The following is a 26486-nucleotide window of genomic DNA, read 5'->3' on the forward strand; positions in this document are numbered from 1 at the left end:
TTGTTGGAGTTAGGGCTGTCCTTTTGCAGACATATGAAGAGGGCAAGTAGTATTCCTGTGGATTATGTTCCTTAAGTTCTCTGCTCCAGACAAGAATTATACCATTGTGGATAAAGAACTATTAGCCATCAAGTTGGCCCTTTAGGAATGGTAATACTTGTTGGAGGGTGCAACATTTTTGAGTCAGTTTATACAGATCACAATAACCTGATATCTCAAAACAGCTAACTGCCTAAATTACCGTCAGTCTAGATGGTCATTATTATTTGATCGGTTCAATCTGGTGAATACCTACCATACAGGTAACAAAAACACTAAAGCTAATGTTTTTTCCAGAGCACTCTGTTCGGCATATTATACCCAACCTGGACAATTTTTGCAATAAATATATTCAACTATTAGTAATGGAGAAAAATTTCATGCACCCTTTATTTATGCATCAACAAAATGTGTTGCTGCCATAAATAATAATTGGAAATTTCTGATTTATACTCATTATATAATTGGTTGCATAAAACTGCTATAATTGTAAATGTATTATGAGCAACTGTTAACAAGGGAAAATTCCTGCACAATTTATTTTGCATCATTTGAAATGCTTCTCTGCCATGAGAAATGATTTGGAAGCTTGGCCCTCACTCATAAGTATTTTATTTCAGCATCGATGTCTGGCATCCCCTCTGGCAGCATTTAAACCGCATCCCTTGGGAACAAGTAGTAATTCATTCATTGGGAATCCTATACCAGTGGCTCCCAATCTTTTTTGAATCAATGTGCTCTAAATTTTCAGCATTTTTGTCATGGCTCCCCTAGGCCAAAAGTTTTTTTTGTTAAGAAATTCAGCAATAATTATTAAATTAAGTAAATTGTGCTCAACTGTCATCCTTAGGTTCAGTTACTGTATGTTGTGGTAGACAAGGTTGCACTTCTGTTTGGCCATGTATTTTATGATTGGCGGTCAGCAACCCGTGGAACTCCTGCAAGTGCATCCAGTTTGGGATCCAGTGGTCTATATTCATTATAAAACTGGTTTTATAAAACTGCTGTAAATGTGAAAAATCCATGCACAATTTATTTAGCATCATTCAAAATGTATGTCTGTCATGATAATTGATTGGGAACCTTTTCCCTCACTCATAAATATAATATGTTGCAATAAACCATTAAATATATCTAAGTAGTTAATTACTTAATTAACTAACCTGAATATCTGCTCTCTGAAGTGGGACCCTCCTTTTTTGTTGCTCAATACAGTGGTATTACTTTCAAGGATCGTACTGTACATCTTTATATGCTCTGTAGATTTCAATATATTACTGGCTATATTTCCAATAAATATTCTGGTCTGAAGTGGAACCCTCATTACGCATAGATATAGAAAGTGGAACGAAACTGACTTCTACTTGTGTATGATTGCTATGATTTTGTGACAATGTTTAAGCTCTCTATTTGATTTGAATGTAGAAACACTTATTTTTGTGTTCCATTTAAATGTGTCATATTTTTCTATTATAGATATTTATACAGCTATGATAGAAAAATTACTTTGCCACAATTCATTTGATGTATTAAATTTTTCACTAATTATTGTCTAAAAATTTTTTTGTAAACAGCGTTATATTTTTACACTGGATTTAAAATAATATAATTTTCTCTGTACAAAAAACTACATGAGACGTGTTAATATTGAGAAATTATACCCTCCATTCACAAAACCTTTTTTTTTCTAACCACTAATAAAAGTTAAGTTTTAATTGATTAATTAATTAATCAGTCAATCCCTTCTTCCAATGTACAACTGTGCCTAAACAGTCTTCTTTTCTCACCATTTCTGGAATTTCATATTCTGACTCTAGGGAACACCACCAACTACTTTAATATTTACTGGGCTTTTCTTCTAATTATACATTCATTAGTTGTTTAGACCATGAGGATTTTGAAGACCTGGGAATGGTCAAAAAGGTGACATACTGTATGCACAAGGTTCTACAAGGCTCTACATTGAAAAACAGGATAAAGATATAGATATATGATGAGTTGGGATAAGCAGTACCAGCTTTTCTTGAGCACTGGGATTTGCAGTACCAGTTATGCAGAAGCATTGGTGGGATGTAGTAAGCTTGCTGGCGGACGGGATGCTGGCTATTGAAATCCTGGAATTGAAAGCCCAACCCAATAAAAAATCCCGGCATCAATCCCGATGTCATTTTAGATCCCGATGCCGGAATCCTGACATCTGCCATCCCTATCATAAGTACAGCAGTGCTGCTTAGTTGTTAGCCATGGGAAGAGGGTTATGTTTAGGCAACATGGGGGGTAGTGTTGGGATTTGGGGGTGGTGGTTAGGCACCACTAAGGGGGTGTTAGGGTTAGATACTAAGGGAAGATGGTTAAGTTTGAGCATCAAAGGGGGAAGGGTTAGGTTTGGGGACTAATGGGGATGGTTAGGGTGCAAGAAGGGAGGGTTATGGGGAGAAGGAGGGAGGTTTGGTAGACTTACCCAGCCCCTGTCAGGATACTGAGCATCAGGATGCCTCTGTCAGCATTTTGACAGCAGGCATCCCGACTGACGGTATTTCATGCCCAACCCACACTGAGATTTTCCTTACCAGTTATGCAGCATTGCTGGGATCAGTAGTACCAGCTATTCAGGAGCACTTGGATTTGCAGTACCAGTTATGCAAGAACACTGGGATTTGCATTACCAGTTTTCCAGGATTACTGGTTTGAGCCAGCAATTGCTGGTGGTAACAATAGCACTGAAGTCTATAGGCAGACAATTTGCTGGATAGTTTCCTAGAGCATGATACAGCATGTCTGAAGACAACAAAGCACTGGCAATCAGGAAGTGCAGTTGGACTTACTTTATACCCCTGGGTTTCTAGTGATTGGCTGTCCCTTACTTCCTGCCTCTGGTCTCTCACTATACTGTGATCATATGAATCAGGACTAAGATGTCGGCACCCAGGTATGGCTCCGTGCGGGACTCCGATCACTGTGGCTGCTGAGAGAAGAAATGACCCGCAGACAGTGGGAGCCAGTGGAGATGTGCTGGGGTGCACTTACAGAATGGGAGAAGTGAGGGAGCGCCCTGCAGGGAAGTGCAGCACACACCAATTTTTGGGAGTGGGACTGCTCTATTGTTTTGTTGCCTCGGAAAATGCTCCCTTGTAGAAAGGCTCCTTCTCTCATTTAATGAGGCCCAGGAAGTGTCCGAGTACATCAACGGGAATCTTGAGCCGGAGTTCATCAGAGGGTCCAAATCTCCAGCTAGAACTGGCCTATTCTTTATTAAGACAAAAGATGGAGGTCTGATTATCGGAGCCTGCTTGCCATTACCATTAAGGACTGGTTCCCCTTTCTTCTGATTTCGGAGCTATTCGATCGAATAAAAGGGGCAAAGATTTTTACCAAATTAAAGCTTTGCAGGGCCCATAGTGTAATCAGGATCCTTTCTAGAGATGAGTAGAAGATGGCCTTTAACACTCGCGATGGCCCTTATGAGTACTTAGTCATGCTGTTTGGATTAAGCAACTCCTGTTGTTTTCCAAATATACATGAATCATATCTTCCAAGACCTGTTGTATGTGGTGGTATATTTGGATGACATCCTAATATTTCTGAAGAAGTAGTCAGCCATTGTCAACACGTTTGTGAAGTACTTTAAAGTTCTCTGACTAACTATCTCTTCTGCAAGCTAGAGAAAACATTCCTGGGTTACTACATTTCAGGCTTATGCCTTTGGATGGATCCAAAGAAACTTTCTGCTATTGTTAACTGTTAACTATTGTTAACAGCCCTGTCTGATTGGGTTAAAAGTAATTCATTGCTTCCTGGGTTACTGCAACTTCAACTCATCTAATGCAACTCCCATCACTGCTCTTACCAAGAAGGTTCAATACACTCAAGCAGAGGAAGCTTTTTGTCCTTCTAAAACAGTGTTTTATTTCAGCACCCATTCTAAGACATCCTTATAGTAACCAACCTTTTTCCTGGAGGTGGACGTGACCATGGTTGGAGTTTGGGCATTCCTTTTGCAGACAGATGAAGAGGGCAAGTGGTATTCATGTGGGTTTTCCTTAAGTTCTCTGCTACAGAGAAAAATGATGTTGTTGTGGATAACAAACTTTTAGCCATCAAGTTGGCCCTTCAGGAATGGTGATACTTGTTGGAGGGTGCAAAATTTCCTGTGACAGTTTATACAGATTACAATAACCTGACGTATCTCAAAACAGATCACTGCCATAATTACCATCAGCCTAAATGGTCATTATTATTTGATCGGTTCAATCTGGCAAATACCTACCATCCAGGTAACAAAAACACTAAAGCCAATGGTTTGTCCCTGTTACAATTTCCTAGGATCACAGTGTAAACCTACTGGAACCTAACATGATGAGGTTTTCAGCCAATAACAGCCACACTATGTTTCCTTAGTACTGAATATGGTCACTGGTACTTAGATGACTGCCTGGACTTAAACTCAGAGTAGTAGTGGTTTAAAAAGATCTCCTAGGAAGACCAGAGGTGAACGTAATACTAAAGAGCAGGTGGAATAAATTTGGCACGGTACATCTGCGTTGGGCCTGATTGGCCATAGAGCAAATAGTTCAGCTGGAGGAATTGATGCAGCTTGTTCATCCTGTGGAATTGATTCAGCTAGTTTAGCTGGAGGAATTGATTTGGCCTATACAGCATGTAGAATTGATGCAGCTGGTTTAGCTGGAGGAATTGAAGTGGCCTGTATGGCCTGTGGAATCAATGCAGCTAGTATAGCTGGAGGAATTGTGGTGGCTTGTACAGCTTGTAGAATTGATGCAGCTAGTTTAGCTGGAGGAATTGTTGTGGCCTACATGGCCTGTGGAATCAATGCAGCTAGTGTATCTGGAGAAATTGATGTGGCTTGAAGTGTGGCTAAATTTGCCATAGACCAGCAAATGCTGCCGGAGGACTAGATGCTGTCTTGGTACACTGTGTTGCAGCTTGGTTCACCATCATGTGGCTAATATAGCCAGGGAACTTGATGCAGTCTTGGTACACCATGGTGCGGCTTGTTTTGCCGTGACATGGCTAATACAGCCAGAGGACTGGATGCGTTCTTGGTACACCATGGTGGAGCTTGGTTTGCCGTGGCATGGATAATATAGCCAGAGGACTTGATGTGGCCTGGAGCGATCGAGGTGTGGTTAGGATTGTCGAGATGCTGAAAAAGAATGATGCAGCAGGAACCAGAAGGGCACGTACATAGACGCTATAGCAGGCAAAGGCCATGAGGACGTTGCCAGGTATAAAAATGGTGAAGCAAAGGAAGATCATCCCGAACTCCCACTAATGCGAGATATCATCCGGCATCCAGATCGCCTAGCAACCGTGATGCAGTTCCTACAAGACCAGCGGAAGTAGTGGGAGCGGCCTCCGAAGAGTAGGAAAGTGAAAAGTTGTTCTGGTGATTTATAACAGTCCTGAGCATTCAGCTCTGCTAAAGTTGGAAAGGAATGGGATGACAAGCCCATTCTGAACCCTGCAAACACCAGCAAGGTCAAGATTCCGCTAGGGAAAACATTCATAGTAGCCGAACTTAGGCCTAAACTACTTCAGTGGGAACATTCTTCACTGGTCAGGCAGGTGTGAGAAGAACTCTGGAACTAATTCTCAGGAACTATTGGTGGCCATCTGTGCATAATGATGTCAAAGACTTTGTGACAGCCTGTACCACCTCATTCTCCCTCAGGATCTTTATGCCCACTTTTGGTGTCTGATCACCTGTGGTCCCATATATCTATGAACTTTATCACTGATCTACCATCCTGTCAAGACTTCAATACTATATGGGTGGTGGTGGACAGATTCCCCAAGGTTGCTCATTTTCTTCCATCAAAAGACTTACCCTTGGCTCCAAAATTAGCTGATGTGTTCATACAGGAAATCAGACAGTATCAGGGTAAGGAATAAAGCCAAGGTCACACGGGTTCCCCAAGGACATTGTTTCAGATTGTGGGGTACAATTTACCTCTAAATTCTTGAGGTCATTATATAAGTGCTTTGAGGTCAACTTAAGCATCTCACTATCTTAGTGCAATGGCCAGATGGAACAAGTAGACCAGGATGGATGTATGTGTATGCCAATCAGGGCGATTGGGTCTCCCTCTTGCCATGGGCTAAATTTGTCCACAATAATCTGTTTCATGAGACATCGGGTCATTCTCCATTTTTTATTCAGTACAGTGCATCTTGTTCTACCAGAGTTACCAGTGCTTGGGTCAGTGTCACTTCCAGCCATCCGTGGTATGGTGAACCAGTTCTTTAATATCTGGAAGGAGGTAAAATAGAATATATGCAAAGCTGTCTCAAGGTGTAAACTGTTTGCGGATAAGAAGATCAATCAAATGTTTCTACCATGAAGTTCGCTCCCGGCTGTTACTTTCCAGGTCTGGCAGCTCTGGGGTCCCTGCCGGTGGCTGGCAGTAGGTGGGGAATCCCCAGCACCCTCTGCTGTTGTGTCCGCATTCCTGACTTCCACCTTCAGTGGCATCAAGGTGCAGGTGGCGATGGCAGTTCCCTTAGGGACGCACGTGCAGTTGTGTAGTAAATTTAAAGGGACAGTTGCACCAGTCAGATGTCCAAGTTCTGTGGCTCCTCCCTATATGAGGGCTGATTGAACAAGCGGTAAGAATCACATGATTAAGGAATGCTGGAGTAAGGTTAGGGGCCTATACTCTCGCACTCTTTAGTGTTCAGAGTCCCCTATATATGAGGGATGATTGAAAAGTAATGAGACTGCCTCTGTTTTTCTGACCCATAGGTAGAAGTGGTAATGCTATGCAGGTTATTGTGAAGCTCATACATATATGTGTCTGAAACTGTGGTTGGACTGCTATAGTCTTCTTTGTTTGATATGTTTCTTCATGGCGGATGAGGAAGATGTGTCTGTGAGATTACATCAAAGGTATGTGATTGAATTTTGTGTTAAACTTGGAAAAAGTGGAAATGAAACTCATGAAATGTTACGGCAAGCATAAGGTAGAGAAACAAATAGCCGTACTGCAGTATTTTGGTGTTGGAAGCACTTCAAAGAGGATAATATGCCAGTGATTGATAAGGCGCATTCAGAGAGACCATCCACCATGGTTATAGATTTTTTAAAATGACAGAAGGTTAACTTTATGCGAATTTTCATCACACGTCACAATCTATGTCAGGAAATAGGGTATCCTCTACCACATTCGAACAATATTCTTGCACAATTCAACTCGTTGTGGCATCTGCTCTTCTGTGAGATTTATGGGTACCCACTTGGCACCCACACAATACATTTTCAGTTCCCTTATCAAAATATGATGAACCCGTGTGAATGAGATGTCAAGTGAAGCCGAAAGTTTGTGTAAAGTTAACCTTCTGTCATTTTGCTAAATCTCCACAGTTTTGGCAATGTTGACATCAGTAAAAGCGGTGGATTACCTCCCAGATCGTGTTTTGTCAGTCAATTGCGTATTACACTCTATAAAGTACTTCCACCAATGAAATACTGCAATATGGCTCATTGTTTCCCCACCGTATGCTTGCCATAACTTTTCATGAGTTTCGAATCTGCTTCTTCCAAGTTTAACAGAAAATTCAATCATAGATCTCTGACGAAATCTCAAGGACACATCTTCCTCATCCGCCATGATGAAACATATAAAGATCTTCCACTCTCTGTGACCAAACAAAGAAGACTATGACACTCCAACTGCAGGTTCAGACACATCAATGTATGAGCTTTACAATAACCAGCAGTGTTGCCACGTCTACCTGGAACAGAAAAAATGAGGCACTCTCATTATTTTTCAATCAGCCCTCATATATAGGAGACTCTGGGCCTGATTCAGAGCAGCTCGTAAGTGGCCACTCATTCGCTCTGAGCGATGTTTGCACAACTGCGCATGTGTATGGGTCGTAATGTGCAAACCAGTCATTGTGGTCAGAAATCGTGCGCTCGCAAAACAGCGAGGGGCTGCTAATTTGATTGACAGAATGTACCGTTTGTGGGTGGTAACAGGGGAAGGTGCTTGAAAACGGGGGAGTGGAGATCCGAACGTAGGCGTGCCTAATGGTCAAAAGGGTCTTTAATGGTAGTGCATAATTAATAAAGGAGCGTCATCGACCACGTCACTTTGTTGTCATTTAGCCTGAACTGCTTGCAGTGATTGCGGTAAGAAAAACCTACCACAAGCACTGCGAGCAGTTCAGATGCCTTTCGATGTACCCGATTAATCTAATAAATACCGGGGATGACATTTGATGTGAACAGCAAAGGGGCGTCTTACAATATAGCGAGCGCATTTTTCGTTTGCTTGCTCAGACATAGAGGCATCAACAAACCGCAAAGAGCGAGCACTCAATTTAAATAGCCGGCCCCTTTTTTGGAACGACCGTCCGCAAATAGCATCTGGCTCTGAATCAGGCCCACTGATCACTAAAGAGTGCTAGAGTATAGGCCCCCAACCTTACTCCAGCGTTCCTTAATCATGTGATTCTTACTGCTCATCCCTCACCTTTGGCTTGTCCGTGACCTTATTCCATCTCCTCCCTGGTACTGCGATTGGCAGTCCACTTCTTACCTTGGCTTCTTTCCTGACCCTGATATTGTCTGATTCCTGGTACAGTCTTGTCTGTTTGGTTTTTATCCAGCTTGTTGACTATGTTTGTACATCTTCATCGTACACCAGCATCTGTACTAGGGAACCAGGTCTGAGGGCCACAACCTGTGTGTCGGAGGCAGGTAACTGCAAACTTCATTGTGGGGATCCCTGTGACTATCACTTGGACATTAGACTCCATACCTCAGTACTGGGTCTTGCCAATTATGAAGTATGGGCTAGCATCCACTACCTATTAGTGAGTTGTGAGGCACTAACAGGAGGGTTAGGGGTAGGAATTATGGATATGGGAGAAATACTCGCCCAAACACTGGGGAATTGGTGGTCTGACACGGAAGTGACAGTCACATGACCACTAGGACCCAGGAGACATCTCTGGGGCAGCATGTATGTCAACACCTCTGGGGCAGTAAATAATATGTCAACATTCTAACATTTTGACATTTCACCACTGTCTACATGATGAATGTTGACATGGACAATGCTGACATTATGACCAAGTTGACATTCTCCCATCAACATGATAAATGTCGGCATATTATACCTAGTCCGGACAATTATTGCAGTAAATATATTAAACTATTAATAAGGTAGAAACATTTCATGCACCATTTATTTTTGCTTAAACAAAATGTATCAACATGATAAATGTCAGCATATTATCATGGCCAGTGCTAGGCTTCTAGGCACCCTAGGCAAAACTCCTGCCTGTGCCCCCCCTCTCACACTCATTTAGCCCTTCAGGTGAAAATGACTTTGCATCAGTGGAGTGGCATATAAGTTTTGTGTATGCAGTCATGATTTTTTTACCTTGTAAAGATGGCAACTGCAGATCAGTATTGACAATAGGCCAATGTAACTTAGATATTTTGTTTATCTGAGAGCTGAACTGGTTATAAGAATTCACCCAGATGAATTTGTTAGGATTTTTATTTTTGATATGACCTTGTAGTAATTCTTGCCTAGATACACTAAGAACCTTGCGTTTAGCAGCTAACAGATGTTCCATTTCATATCCGTGTACTCTGTATTTTTGAATCATATTAAGCAAAGCATAATTAACCTTCAGACTTAACCTTCAGAGGGTCACTAGTAATCCTCCGTACTCTTAACATTTTTGAGTAGGAAAGTCCATGTTTGAGTGGAGTAGGGTGATGACTCGATGCTAATGCACTGTTATTTTATATCATCACAGCAGTTTTCTTCACTGTACCTATTGGTTATGCACATGCGTGATGTGGTTTCTCCATGCCCCCGGCTGTCGCATCCTAGTGACGTCATCTAACTGTCACACAGGTGAAGTGCAAATGAGCCTTGAATAATAAAGAGAGAGTGCATGTGCATACCTCCGAGAGACTGATAAAAGGAGAGTCTAAGGCATTATGAAATTACACTGATTGAGGAAGCCGCTGAAAGATTAGGTGGAGAAACACATTTTATATCTTCCAGAGACGCCAATGCCGGCAATACAGATTCACATTCATTCACATGCTGAATGTAGTCTGTAAGGGTACCCGCAGAGACCAATAGCCTTTACCGAGGGATGCCACAGTAGGCATATTGCCCGGAGGATTCTTATGGAGCGCGGACATGGCCACTTTGATATTATACAGGTGCAAAAGCACAATTAACAGAGATGTGTAGCTGCAGTAAGCTATCTGCTTTGAAGATCCCCAGACGCGGCAGATGTACATCCCGGTAAAAGGAATATTCTATTCTTCTAATTTTTATGCTATACTCCTTTATATTTTACATGGCCAAGTTGGACATAAGATTAAGATTTTTTTATTATTAATTTTTTGAGAGTAATCTCTTGGCTCTAAAACGTAGCTTAAGGCTCATGAAGGAGTGTGAACTAAGTGTACCTACAATAGCAGGGAATAATGCTTCTTAAAGGAACAAACATACTGTTCAAAATACATGTATCTCCTCTTAAACTAAAGAGTATTTTTGTGGAATCAAGACTATTAATAGTCTAAAATAATATACACAGTAAATATATTTTATTTTTCTCATCTAAGGATTATACCTGAATCAGGACTGCTGACAGTCTGAAACAACACACTGCCCAGAAACTGATCTAGACAGTGAAGTTATATGCTGTGTATCAATTTGGATTTGAATACATGATTGCTACAATTGTATCTGTATAACTATACAAATAGTGGAGGTTTCTCTACTGAATGAGTATCCATGGTCTATATCTAAGACAGATTTAAATGATATGTGCACATTGTTTTATAATACAGGTTAGATCAAGGTTTAAATTTATTTTTAATATTCTATATGTGCTGTGGGCCCATTATTTGTGATGTATGTTGAAATAATTAATATATAATTGTTGGCTTGTATCTGGTATATATGGTTGCAATACCATTATATTTTTATTTGAACCAATAGGGATATATTAAAATGTACTAAACTTTTAGCTGATTCAGCGCTTTCTTATATATATATATATATATATATATATATATATATATATATATATTCTTTTTGTCAAACATAATGATTAATGAAGCTTCAGATTTGAGTGGTAACCTCCACACACGAGTCCAATTAGAACATGGAGCCGCTTTTAGTTTTTCAGACTCTGACAGCGACAATCTCCTTTTTAAGGATAATCTTATTTCTGTTGCTGGGAAACCAGACAATTTGAATTTGTACCATGTTCTTCTGAAATTAAAACGCAGAGAGATTGACTACTACTATTATGGGGTTACATTATCGGATTATATCAGAGACAAAAAAATTCCCAGAGGATTTTGTATAAACAACGTCCCTACCATCAGATGATACAACATTCCTTTTTGTAAAAAATGGATATCCATTTTAAATAAGTGTAGCTTTGACCTCATGCTGGCAGTAATAGAGGAGGTGACACGCGAGTTAACAGATGTTAGATCTGAAGACAGCTCGTTTGAAGCAGCACACAAACCGACTTTTATTGCCGACACTACTGATAATTGGCAAAAAAAATTAACACAGCAAATTGAAAAATATAAAAAGGAGCACATTGCCTAGAAGAAAAATAAAATGGACAAATGAAACAAAGATTATGACTGTCATCTAGTTTATCCCTGGCATACTGGAGGTGAATATCCACGCTCGATGTTTAAGAAGCGCCCAACATCTCGATTCCACCGGTTCAGATTAGAGACAGATCAGTCTAAGGAAGACACTTCCTCAGCCAGTGAAACAGAACCCATACATCATCCCCACGGTCAGGTCCCTTTAGGAGAATGTACCCATGCACAAACAACACACATCGGAGGAAATACACCCGACGTGGGGTCAGTGGAAAAGATCGAGGTGGCAGATGTCCTCCACTTCCCCAACGGAAGTAACTGAACAAATTTTCAATCTATCTTCCTGATCGTTATTCTACACCGAAAAACAAGTATTGGCTAAAGGGCTCAATTTTGTACACACTTCTAGACTGAACCCATTTACATGGAAGGTGGAACAATTTAAGTTTGCCAGACAGCTTTGCCTCAAAGATTTTTTTCAAACTAAAGAGAGCATGACTATTGTTTCTGCTAATGCTTTCCCTATCTCCTTGCCGAAAATATCTAAATTTGACCCGCCTTCTATGAACCCATCTATTAAAACTTTTGTAGATTGGTGGATTGTGAGACACAACAAGTCTTTAAATGAAATAAACACATGCATTCCAATTTTTCATGGGCAGAATGGGCTGCTTTGAGATCCCTCAGTCAAGATACAGAAACCATCATTAGACCCGCCGATAAAGGTGGTGGAATTGTCCTTGTTAATTGGTGTGACTACATCGCTGAAATAAACAAACTGATTGATGATGCGACATATCAGAGGTTAGATTCTGATCCAACCATACAAGTTAAGACCGAATTAGATACAATTCTACTTACTGTGGTCAACAATAAAGTAATTAGCTCAGAAACTTAGGAGGCTCTAACCACTGCACATCCCATCAAACCGTTACTATACACCATTGCCAAGATCCATAAAGATAATGTACATCCCCAGGGCAGGCCTATTATCTCAGCCCATGGTTCATTATATCAGTCCATAGCCATCTCCATGGATAATTTCCTTCAACCTTGTGTACAGGCACAATCCAGTTACCTTAAAGACACCAATATGTTGCTTTATAAGCTAGATCAGATAGCAGAAACTCCAGCTGGGAGCTTATTATGTACCATCAATGTTAAGGAATTATATATGTGCATTCCTCATGATCAAGGGCTAGTCGCAGTGCAGAAGTTGATTACTGACAATCCACTGTACATGGATCCAGAAATTTATTTTTTTCTTGTGTTATTGAATTTAACCCTTAAAAGAAATTATTTTACATTCGATGGCAACCATTATCTACAGCTCAGGGGCTGCACAATGGGATAATGCGTAGCCCCTTTGTTTGCTAATTGTTTTATGTTTTGCATTGAACAGGACTTATTTTTCAGTCTACTGTCTATCAGTACAAATATTTTGATGTATATGCGATACATCGATGACCTGCTTTTGCTCTGGACTGGGACATTGACATAATTTTCATCATTGATTGACAAACATAACGCTTCAGCATCTCCTGCCAAACTAACTTTTTTCTGCAGATACTCAGCGAGTGCATTATCTGGATGTCTGTATCCAGATTAATAATGGTAATTTTATTACTGACCTATATCCTAAACCCACCGACAGAAACAATCTATTATTAGCATCGAGTCATAACCCTACTCCACTCAAACATGGACTTTCGTACTCACAAATGTTAAGAGTACAGAGGATTACTAGTGACCCTCTGAAGGTTAATGATGCTTTGGATAATATGATTAAAAAATTCAGAGTACGCAGATATAAAATGGAACATGTGTTAGCTGTTAAACACAAGGTTCTTAGTGTATCTAGGCAAGAGTTACTACAAGGTCATATCAAAAATAAAAATCCTAACAAATTCATCTGGGTGAATTCTTATAACCAGTTCAGCTCTCAGATAAACAAAATATCTAAATCACATTGGCCTATTGTCAATACTGATCCGCAGTTGCCAACTTTACAAGGTGAAAAAATCATGACCGCATACCAAAGGGGCCATAATTTGATAGACTATTTAGTCAAAAATTATGTTTACTCTCCCATCCCACAAAAGAAGAGTGGAACCTTTCTGGGACTACAAAAACCAGAATGTTATAAATGTGTCAGTTGTGCAACTTGCACATACTGTATATGGTCCCAGGAAACTCATTCTTTCATCCATTTTCTGGCAAAAAATTCAAGATACGACAACATGTGACTTGCACCACAAAATTTGTAGTGTACCTTATTAGTTGCCCTTGTGGCCGACATTATGCCGGCAAAACCAAGTGGGCATTCAAAGAACGCATGGCCACACATCGGTCATCAATCAAATTGGCTTTATCATCTCGAACAAGTGACCAGCCAGTGGCCCGTCACTTCTGTGAGGCGAAACACAGCCTCACCACATTAAGATAACATATCATAGAACATATTCCGGTTCAGAAGAGAGGGGGTGACAGGTCTCTCAAATTGTTGCAGGCTGTGTCTCGTTGGATTTTCAGATTGGACACTCTGTCCCCCAAGGTTTGAATGAAAACCTAGGGTTATCTTGTTTTCTATGATATAATAGATACCGTTTATGTCGTATAATGCATTCATTTTGTTCCTAGTATAGCTTCAACATTGTGGTATAGCCATCCATTTTCCTTTGCAGGTACTAACCCTTGTCAGATTGATTTATATACTTTCATAGCAAGGTCTAGTTATTAAGCTAAATTTTTTTAAAGATTTATATTTTGTGTCTGATGCAAATTCTTTGTGTATTTGTTTACAAACACTTATGTTTGTGTGAGCATTTTGTTGGTTTGATTACTTCATTTATGTATGACATATAGTTTATTTAATATTGAGAAATTATGTATTTGTAACCAGCACTTGACATCACTTCATGCACTGTTATTTTATATCATCACAGTGATTTTCTTCACTGTACCTATTGGTTATGCACATGCGTGATGTGGTTTCTCCATGCCCCCGGCTGTTGCATCCTAGTGACGTCATCTAGCTGCACCCGGGATGATGGCAGACGGAGGCATGGATGGCCCTGACATTTATATAGGTAAGCATTTTTCTGTTTATTGTCACTTCACACCCTGACAAAAATGCAAGAAGAGAATTGAAATGTTGGCTTAAAACAAGCAGTGTTTGTCATTTTGTTCCTGAGTGCCGCCGCAACTTGTCTTTTATGGATGTGTGGTCATGAGGATTCATGTTTACATTGGCAGGCACCGGCCATCCAAGTCATCATTCTATATGGGTCTATTAGAGGAGTGCCGATTTTGTGATTCTTGATAGATATATATACATATGTACACACATACACACACATATACACAACATATATATATATATATATATATATATATACACAGTATATATATATGAATATATATATACTGTATACACACATTGTATATTATATATATCTATACACAGTACATATATATATATATATATATATATATACATAGGCTTCTAGTTACAAATGGCTTCCACATGTATATTTTCCCCAGTCTACTTACCTCTGCAACATGTGAGTCACGGATTGTGTGGAGAGCCCCCCGGTGTAGAGGCCATCAGGCTGTAGAGCCTGTGTTGGCTCATGGCTTCTGCATCAGCAAAGGAGGGGCAGGGCACATAGGGAACCTGTTACTGCAGGTGGAGGGTCAGAGTTGGTTTGACTGTGACACAGTGATGGGCACCCACCGCTGGGGTAGACAGGTGTCACCTGATCTCTCAGGTTGCAGGAGTTGCTTACGGGAGAGGGTAGACCATTCCCCCTCTCCATGTAAGCCTCAGTGGCCGCCCATCAGGTCCCGGCGCACATAGGCAGCTGCCCAAAGCTGCCTAAAGGAAGCACCGGCCCTTCATATTATACCCATCCTGAAATTATTGCAGTAAATATATTCAACTATTAATAAGGGAGAAATATTTCATGCACCGATTATTTTTGCATCAACAAAATGTGTTGCTGCCAGAAATAATAATTGGGATATCTGCTTTTATACTCATTATATAATTGGTTGTATAAAACTACTATAAGTGTAACACTATTATAAGCAACTGTTAGCAAGGGAAAATTCATGCATAATTTATTTTGCCTAATTTGAAATCCTTCTCTGCCATTCTGCCATGAGAAATGGTTGGGAAGCTTGGCCCTCACTCAAAAGTATATTATTTTGGCATTGGTGTACCGACGTCTAGCATCCCCTTTGCCAGCATCTTAACCGCATCCTTTGAGAACAAGTAGTGATTCATTCATTTGGAATCCTATGCAAGTGGTTCACAAACTTTTTTGAATCACTGCACCCTAAAGTACAGGTTGAGTCTCCCATATTCAAAATGCTTGGGACCAGGGGTATTTTGGATATCAGAATATTCCATATTTTGGAATAATTGCATACCATTTAAAATGTCTTAGGTATAGGGCCCAAATCTAAACACAGAATGCATTTATGATTTATATACACCTTATACACACAGCCTGAAGGTAATTTTATGCAATATTTTCAATAATTTTGTGGCTCAAACAAAGTTTGCATACATGAAATTTATTTGTGTCATATACAGCTTATACACACATCCTATAGGTCAATTTATACTTTATTTTTAATAATTTTGTGCCTTAAACAAAGTTTGAGTGCATTGAACCACCAAAAATCAAAGTTTTCACTATCTCAGTCATGCTAAAAATATTCCGTATTTCGGAATATTCCATATTTCGGAATGTTTGGATATGGGATACTCAACCTGTATAATAATTTTTGTTATGGCTTCCCTAGGCCAATAGTTTTTTTTATTAAGAAATTCAGCAATAATTATTAAATTAAGTAAATTGTGCTTAGCTGTCATCTTTAGGTTCAGTTACTGTATGTTGTGGTAGACAAGGTTGCACTTTTGTTTGGCCATGTATTTTATGATTGGCGGTCACCAACCCGTGTCACTCCTGCAAGTACATCCAGTTTGGGATCCACTGGTCTATACTCATTATTGGTTTTATAAAACTGCTGTAAATGTGAAAAATGCATGCACAATTTATTTAGCATCATTAAAATGTATCTCTGCAGGGGCGGATTGGGCCGCCGGGACACCGGGCCGGTTCCCGCTGGGCCGGCCCTTGTGTTCCCTTTAGTGGCCGCTGCCCTTCCTTTACTCACCCCTGCTGACCTGCCAGTGGCCGGGCTGGCGCGATCGGAGCTTGGCTCCGATGGGCAGCTCACTAAAGTAAATAAACAAAATGGCCACCGGGGGAGCTGCTGCGCATGCCCAGCAGCAGCAGCTCCCCCCATAAGCCCTTGCGGAGCCCATCAGTCACCACTGAGGGCTCCGCCTACATGCCGTCTGCGGCCCGCCCCCTCTTCAGCGTCTGGCTTCTCTGAGTCTGCAGCAATCTGCCTTGCCCAACACACACACACAGCAGACAGCACAGGAGTACACAGGAGCTTGCACTGACCTGCCAAGCATTCTTGTACTGGAGCTGCCTGCTGCCGCCCACAGCTAAGCCCTGCCCTCCCGACATTTGGCCCCCTTTTAAAAACCGCGAATCAGGCCAGTGACCCGGACCTCCACCAGAGTCACCTCTTTTCTCTTCCCCCTCACCACCTGACCTGGCTCTCCTCCCCACCTGACCTGGATCTCCTCCCCACCTGACCAGGCTCTCCTCCCCTCCCCACCTGACCTGGCTATCCGAACAAAGGCAGTCTCCAGTGCCGATGGCGTCCAGCTAAAGAGGAGAAATTGAGCGGAGAAAACAGAAGAAGCAAATAGTTGCAGAAAAAAATGTAAGTGTTTTATTTTAAATGTTTATAATATATCTATTTAATAAGGTAATATGTGTATGTGTATTCATTTAATAAATAATATATTTAATATTTTAAATTAAATATATACAGTGTATATTTAATTCAAAATATTAAATATATTATTATTATTATTATTATTATTATTTATTATTGATGTGGTCATATTCCCGACTGTTGGGATTATGGCAGTCAGAATGCCGTCGCTGGAATCACGACACTTATCAGAATACTGGAGGTAAGTACTAGGGTTGGGGGAGAGTTAGGGGTAGGCACTAAGGGGAGGGTTAGGTTTAGGCTGCGAGGGGGGGTTCATAGATTAGGTTTAGGCACTAATGGAGTTAGTTGTAGACTGCGGTTTGGGAGGGTTAGGACCATGGCTGACACAATGTAACCATCTGGCCCTGCGCTGCAGGGAAGCGGCGGCCTGGGGAGTTGCCGCCGCTGCCTACTCCATTTCCCGGTATTTTGTTACCAGCGGGCGCCCAGCAGCTCCTTCCCAGAAGCGGCAGCTGGAGCCCACTCCTGAACTCCGCCATCCGCAGTGGGTGAAGGGAGAGATGTCATGACATCTCTCCCATATTGCCCAGCCCATGGACGCAGTAGTTAGACAGTGGCGGATACAGGAGCGGGGCTTCAGGTAAGTATAGTAATGTGGTGTGTGTGTGTCTGTGACTTTATGTGTAAGGGGCACTACTACTGGGGGTACTGCGTAAGGGGCACTACTACTGGGGGCACTGTGTAAGGGGCACTACTACTGGGGGTACTGTGTAAGGGGCACTACTACTGGGGGTACTGCGTAAGGGGCACTACTACTGGGGGCACTGTATAAGGGGCACTACTACTGGGGGTACTGCGTAAGGGGCACTACTACTGGGGGCACTGTGTAAGGGGCACTACTACTGGGGGTACTGCATAAGGGGCACTACTACTGCCTTGCCTTTATGTGACTACCAAAAAGTAGGAGGGATGGCCCTGATTCAGAGCGAGTGCTCTGTCAGAGCATCCGACTCTGAATCAGGGCCTCTGTGCTGTCTCTCCCTCTAGGAAGGGGCACTACTACTACTGTGTAAGGGGCACTGCTACTACTGTGTAAGGGGCACTACTACTGGTGGCACTGTGTAAGGGGCACTACTACTGGGGGCACTGCGTAAGGGGCACTACTATTGTTGACATTGTATAAGGGACACTACTATGGGCATTGTGTATAAGGGGCACTACTGTCGTAACGGGAATAGGGGACACTACTATGTGGTGTAATGTGAATCATGGGCACTATGTGGTGTAATGTGAATAAGGTTGTGCTACTGTGTGGTTTAATTTGAATTGGGGAAACTATTGTGTGATCACGCCCCCTGTGGGACCACGCCCCTTTGTGTACCGTGCGCACTGTCCCTTTGTAGAAAACTGGAAGGAAGGGCGCAAATGTAATAGTTTGCAGGAGGATGCCAAACACCCTAGCCCCGCCCCTGGATGGAATTATTCTCCTCCCTTCACAGACCGGAATTGGTATGAAATTCTGCCGGCAGTTCGATTCTCAGCAGTGACAGCCCGAGAAATGCAGAGATCCCAGCAGCGGAAGCCCGACAGTGCTGGAAATCCCGATCGTCCCTAAGGTATGTATATACTAACCTAACCTAACCCCCTAAGCCTCATTAGGGGTGCCTAACCCTAACCTCCCCCCACCTAGTGCCTAACCCTAACCCCCCTTCCCCGCTGCCTAAACCTAAGTCCCCCCCGTGGGTGCCTAACCCTAACCATCCATCCCCTTAGCCTAACCCTAACCCTCCATCCCCCCCATGTGCCCTAAACCTAACCCTCCCCCCCGCGGCTGTGCACCGGTCTCCTGGCGTTGGGAAAATGACAGGCGTCTAGATATAGACGCCGGTCATTTATCCCACGCCGGGATACAGCAGTCGGGAAGCCGGCTGTAGGGATTATGTCAGCCGGCTTCCCGACTTCATACCCACAGACCCCACCCCCACAATTGACCAGCCCCCATTAGGGCTGCTACCGCAGATTTCCCGGGCTGGTTTTCCATCCCTATCCGCCCCTGTATCTCTGTCATGATAAATGATAAGGAACCTTTTCCCTCACTCATAAATGCAATATGTTGAAATAAACTGTTAAATACAGTATATGTAAGTAGTGAATTACTTAATTACCTAACCTAAATATCTGCTCTCTGAAGTGGGACCCTCCCTTTTTGTTGCTCAATACAGTGCTAATACTTTCAAGGAACGAACTGTACATCTTTACATATTGTTATTTTCAATTTATTACTGTCTATTTTTCCAATAAATATTCTGGTCTGAAGTGGAACCCTAATTATGCATAGCTTTAGAAAGTGGAATGAATCTGACTTCTGCTTGTATATGATTGCTATGATTTTGTGACCATGTTTAAGCTTTCTATTGATTTGAATATAGAAACACTTATTTTTGTGTTCCTTTTATATGTTCTCATATTTTTCCATTATAGATATTTAAACAGCTATGATAGAAAAATTACTTTTCAACAATTCATTTGATGTATGATATTTTTCACTAATGTCTAAACATTTTTTTGTAAACCGTTATATTTTTGCGTTGGATTTAAAATAATATAATTTTCTCTATACCTAACAAATACATGAGACGTGTTAATATGGAGAAATTATTTTATTGTATATACCCTCAATTCACAAAACCATTTTTTTTCCTTACCACTAATAAAAGTTACATTTGAATTTAATTATTTCATTAATTAATTAAATAATGAATCAGTCAATCCCTTCTTCCAATGTACAACCGTGCCCCTAACAAAGCATCTTCTTTTCTCGCCATTTCTGGAATTTTATAATCTGACTCTAGGGAACACCACTAACTACTTTATCTAATATTTACTGGGCATGTCTTATAATTCTACATTCAATAGTTGTTTAGACCAAGAGGATTTTGTAGACAGAGCGCATTGAAAGGAGTTAGAATGCTGCAGACTTAAACCCCTTTTACACCCGAGCTGAAACCTGGGTTATTGCAGGGTTAACCCGATTGGCCGGCTTCATTGGCGCTTGGAGATGACATCATCTCCAAGCTTCCACTTCAATGCTGGAAAAGCAGGGTCTCTGCAGATCTGGCTCCGGTGTGAACGCGTTGACTCTGGAATATCCTGGATCGGCACCGAGGAAATTCCGGGTTTCGATGGTCGCGATGGTCAAACTACACGCTCGTATAGGCTGTGGGTGGTGACCCACAGCTATACGAGTGTCCAGGAGGACGCTCCATTTTTATGGAGGGCGGCCCTCATTCAGAGCGTGCGCTCTGCTCAGAGCGTACGGCTCTGAATGAGGGCCTTAGTGGTATATGATCCTCAGTTAAGTCGGTATATGCACAAAGGTTGCCGATCTTTATAAATATTGAGAGATTGTTGAAAATAATGAAAGGCAGTTCAAGTTCCCTAATTACAGCTGTATTATAACAGTACACCTAGCAAGTGTACCATTCAATGGCATGCTGATAAAGGCTGACTGCATATGACAAATCTCCTCCATACATTATTATTTCTCTCTATTAGTACACATAATAATTAAAATACAGTACAGGTTGAGTCTCCCATATCCAAAATGCTTGGGACCAGGGGTATTTTGGTAATGGAATATTACATATTTTGGAATAATTGCATTCCATAATGAGATATTTTGGGAATAGGACCCAAATATACACACAGAATGCATTTATGTGTTATATACACCTTATACACACAGCCTGCAGGTCATTTTATACAATATTTTCAATAATTTTGTGGCTCAAACAAAGTTTGTGTACATACATGAAATTCATTTATGTTTCATATACACCTTATACAAACAGCCTGAAGGTAATTTTATACAATATTTTTAATAATTTGTGCCTTAGACAAAGTTTGTGTACATTGAACCATCAACAATCAAAGGGTTCATTATCTGAGTCATGCCAAAAAAATCCGTATTTCGGAATATCTGGATATGGCAGACTCAACCTGTATTCCTTATAGACAAAAAAAGGGGAGATAAAAATAAAAGAGATGGGGTGGGGGGGGGTTGAAAAGGAAAAAGAAAAGGAAAAGAAAAGAGAAACAAATCTAGTTAATGTTGTTTTAAAATTTAGAAACACCATACCATGCTTTCCCGAAGAAGTCAGTTATGTTATAAGAGGACATTATAAGTTCAATATTGTGCTTACTTGTATTAAGATATAAATTATGCAATGTTAATTCAGATATCATATAGTTAGATAGTTAGCTACATTATGATAATTGGTCTGTATATGAAAAGGGAGTGTGTAATAAGGGCAATAATTTAAAGTGAAAATAAGATAGGTGCAGGGGTGTAAGAGTAGATTAACACAATTGTGAAAGTTAAAAACTGATCACTGTGAATTACAAAATATAACAAAAAATCTAAGTGTAAAAAGATGTTTATTGTATCATAAGAAGAGATGAAAGGATTTTACAAAGCCCCAAATGTGAGTAAGAGAAAGAGAGGGGGCAGGGAGGGAGGGGAGAGGGGGAGGGAGGGAGGGGGAGGGGAGAGGGGGAGGGAGGAGGGGAGGGGAATAGGCCCAAGAAGAAAAACCCGCAGATGTAGTGTGAGGAATATATATATATTTTCAGTAAGGTCAAATAGGAAAAATAAAGAAGATATACATATAGTATAATAGAGTGCTTGCATATGTATATATACACATGCTTACAAACATAAATACTTACACATGTTGCAATATGAATATGATAAAGACCCTAATAAAGAACAATACTGTGATAATATACTGTGATCAGAGAAAAGATTGTTTGTCAAAGGTATAAATAAAAGTGAAAAAGATGAGGAAAGAACATGATGTAGATCTGATGCTGGAGTCTTACATATATAGATTGAAAACTAATTTGTATGATCATATAGTAAAATTAAATATCAAGGAAGGGACTATAGTTAATTATTTCATTCATCCCTTGGGGATTAACAGAACCCATATGGAAGGTCCATTCACATTCCTTCTTTAACAATTCTTTTGTTAAGTCTCCTTTTCTGATGTTCATTGATATTTTTTCAAGACCAAAAGCTTTCAGGTCCTTATATGATCCATGATGTTGTAGGTGAAATGTTTAGCAACCGTTTACATTTTTTTTTATTTCTGTTGATCGGATTAAGCATGTTTGATGTTCCCTATGTGTTCCAGGGGCCTATTCATCATAACTAAACTTTCTCTGGAGGTAATTAGGTTTAGAACTCGCATTGAGTTCTACCTAATTGCCGGAGGAATTCATCATTCCTCCTCCTCATAACTATATATTCAGAAAAGCTGTCATTTTTGCGATGACATCTTTTCAGGAAATAGATAGTTATCCCTCTCTACACTAACTTATCACAGCTGGAAGCAGTGCTGCGTATGCACTGTTACATCTGTAAAACCAATGCATGTGCAGCACTGCCTACAGATGCGGTAAGTTTGTGTCTCCCCCCTCCGCTCACCTGCCCCCACTCCCCCCCGCTCACCTCACCTCCGTCCAGCACTTATCTGCCCGTACAACAGCCTCTGGCTCCATCTGCTATGCTGTCATGTGGTCTCCCAACAGCACACAGCACTGTTTAGAAAAAAAATAAAATGTTTTTTTTTTTTCTCTTAACTTTATTGTGTTCTGCTGGGAGAACATATGAAAGCATAGCAGATGGAGCCAGAGGAGAGACCAGAGCAGCGGAGGGAGACGCCGGGGACCTGCCCACACTGACACAGGTAAGTGTAACCCGCTATACGCCACCTCACAGTGGCGAATAGTAACTCCATCAAATTCCAAAAATACATGATTTTAGGAATTTGATGAATACCATAATTTCCATATCCCCATACTAATGTATGGGGAGTGTGGAAATTAACACAGGTGGACTTAGCAAGGAGATATCAGTGATATCTCCTGTGTTAAGTTTCTACAGGAATACTAAAATAATGTTATTTAAGGAAAATGTCCTTAAAAACATTATTTTAGTATTGATGAATAGGCCCCCCAGTATCCTTTGTTTCAGTGGCCTGGTTGTCATTCGTATGTAACGTTTGACACAGGTACATTCAAGACAGAATATCACTGCATTAGTATTGCAGTTGATAAATTGTCGAATCTGATGTCTTTTTCCAAATCGATCAAAAACCTCTTTCATCTTGACAATGTTGGGACAGGCTTTACACTGGCCACACGGAAAAGAGCCTTGGGTTATTGGTTTCTTCTTACTTTCTGTAGTGAAGTGGCTATGAACAAAGATGTCTTTTAAGTTTTGTGCCCTACGTCAGCTGATTTGAACTTTTGAGTCAAGATGTTTATTGAGATCTGGATCAATCATCAGAATATCCCAATGTTTTTGAAGGATGGTTCTCAGAAAATTATACCTTGTACTATTCAGAGAAAAATATCAAGATATGGAGGAGAGCAACTATATGTTTAACACTAATTTGTGATATCCATATATTCTTGCTGGATGTGCTGCTATAATCTGACAGCCATTAGGAAGCAGGAAATGTACTTCACTGTGCTAATTAATACTCATGTGCTTCTCTTTATATTTTCTTCTGCTCCTTACTCCCCATAAGGGCACCTAACACTTGACTGCCAACTCCCTGCTACTTATTGTGAGTGTTTTAATCACTATTGCAGCAATGTATATAAATCATGTCCTTGTCCAGAACTGTAATGTACTGTAAGTTACTTGTTTCTTGTTCAGTTATTAGTTCTATGTACTATGTAAGGTGCTGCGGAACACTTGTGGCACCATATAAATAAAGGATAATAATAATAATAATAATAGGCAGTGACAATTATATGACAATAACAAAGATCATATACCATCTAAATTCACAGTGAGGAGTAATATATATGATTTTGAATACAGATAATCTACTCACTATATTTTATCCTTGAATTTTCTCTCACTGCATTGTAGCCATAAGTATTAACATATAACTACTGAGTTGCAAACTCAGCTGTCATTCCGAAAAGATGTGGGTATCTCACTGATTGGATGAACATGATGTCATCAGAACAGTCCCACTCCTCTAACTGATACTATGCGTGGATTGGCAGATTTATCTGAAAATCTGACATGGCAACCTATCATCTAACAGCCGGCGCTATTTAATCCCGGTCTGAATACAAAAGCCTTGTGCTTCCTTGAAAAAGCCCCAATGAAATGCGCGTCGGTCAGCCTGCTGGGGGTTCTACAGTGCACACTCTGGACCCCTGCACCACGAATAACACAATTGAAGGGAGACTAAGTGTCAGGTACTTACTTCCACTTTTTTACTGCTCTCTCATTACTGCCAGCCACCGGGATTCTCTGCACTGCTATTTTGCAACAGGGATAATGGTGTGATTAGGCTTTAAAAGCAGAAACAGCTTATCTGTTTTCTTTGTGCCAGTACTTGGGACTCTCATTTCCTGTCCTCTATTTATAAGACAGGAAACAGCAGATCCCAGTTATATAAGTACACAACTCTTATTATCTATACCTATCACATGTTAGGATCCATTTTGTGCTATATGTACTCTCCCAGGTAGAATTTCAGGGATACCTCAACTACCAATATTAACTGCATTAAGGTGGTTATCCGTGGTGTTCAACATTTTAACACTGTATTTTTTTCATTTCAACACTATTTATATTCTGTTATTATTTCACTTTTTTCTGCACCTTAGAGTGCTATTTTTTGTGAATATATGTTTTTTTATGTTACTTGTTGCTTATTGTTACTGATAATAGGATGACTCACTGCTTATTCCTTTATTGAGATATTTGTAGGCAATGAGTCTGCTTATAGGCATTTTGGAACATCTGTGCCATTAAGCTTTATATACAGTATATTAATATGATTGTTTACTATATCAAATGTATATTCTTATATTTTTTTCCTTTTCTCTTGGGTGTTGATAGATAAATTCAATCACTTGATTATAGGAATTGCATGATTATTTCCCACGAGTAACGATAATATGTACAAAGGTAATTGCAAGAATGTCTCAGTGAATCTTCTATGATTGGAGAATTGTCCTTTTGTTTTGTATATAAATCTAACCTGATAGGTGATCCTAGCCATTTTTTCTTTATTAATTTTAATTAACATCAATAACATTTAGAGTTTTAAGGTTACTAATTTTCATTATAATAGGAGTGTGCCTCTCATATGGAGTCTTTCGCTTTTCTCTTCCTCTTTTTTTGACATACTGTATGAGCAATGTTCTGGAAGGCTCTACCTTAAAAAAGGGAAGGTTATAGATATATGATGATTTGGGATAAGCAGTACCAGCTATACAGGAGCACTGGGATTTGCAGTACCAGTTATGCATGAACACTGGGGGGAAGTAGTTTGCTGACGGATGGGATGCCAGCTGTTGAAATCCTAGTGTCTGAAGTCCGACCTGGGACTAAACGTAGGTAATGAAATCCCAATGCCAGTTTAGATTCTGACACAGGAATCCAAACAGCCACCATTCAGATTGTAAGTATAGCGTTGTGCCTTAAATGTTAGCTGCTGGAGGGGGGGTGGGGGAGAGATATGCTGGGCATACACTATGGACAAACATCATAATTCCTGGACAAAATGATGATGTTTGTCCATGCAAGATGACGTTTTACCTCTTTCTGAGTCCCATTTTTTGGAGGGAAAAATCCGAACTTGGTGTGCAAACTCGAACCTATCCAAGCCTGCACATCTCAAACAAAAAACCTGACATATCTCAAAACAGCTCACTGCCTGAATTACCATCAGTCTAGATGAGCAACTTTCAACCACTGTGCCACTGCACACTAATATGAATAAAAATAAAAATTTGTTTTTTTTTATGTGGAGGCGATGTGTATTCTGTTGCTGTCTGTGGGGGCCAGTGTAAATATGTTTTTTTATGTGGAGGCAATGTGTATTATGTTGCTGTCTGTTGGTGCCAGTGCAAATATGTTTTTTATGTGGAGGCAATGTGTATTATGTTGCTG

The sequence above is a fragment of the Taudactylus pleione genome, unplaced genomic scaffold, assembly GCF_031769625.1.
Source record: "Taudactylus pleione unplaced genomic scaffold, aTauple2 ptg000032l, whole genome shotgun sequence".
Classification (NCBI taxonomy): Eukaryota; Metazoa; Chordata; class Amphibia; order Anura; family Myobatrachidae; genus Taudactylus; species Taudactylus pleione.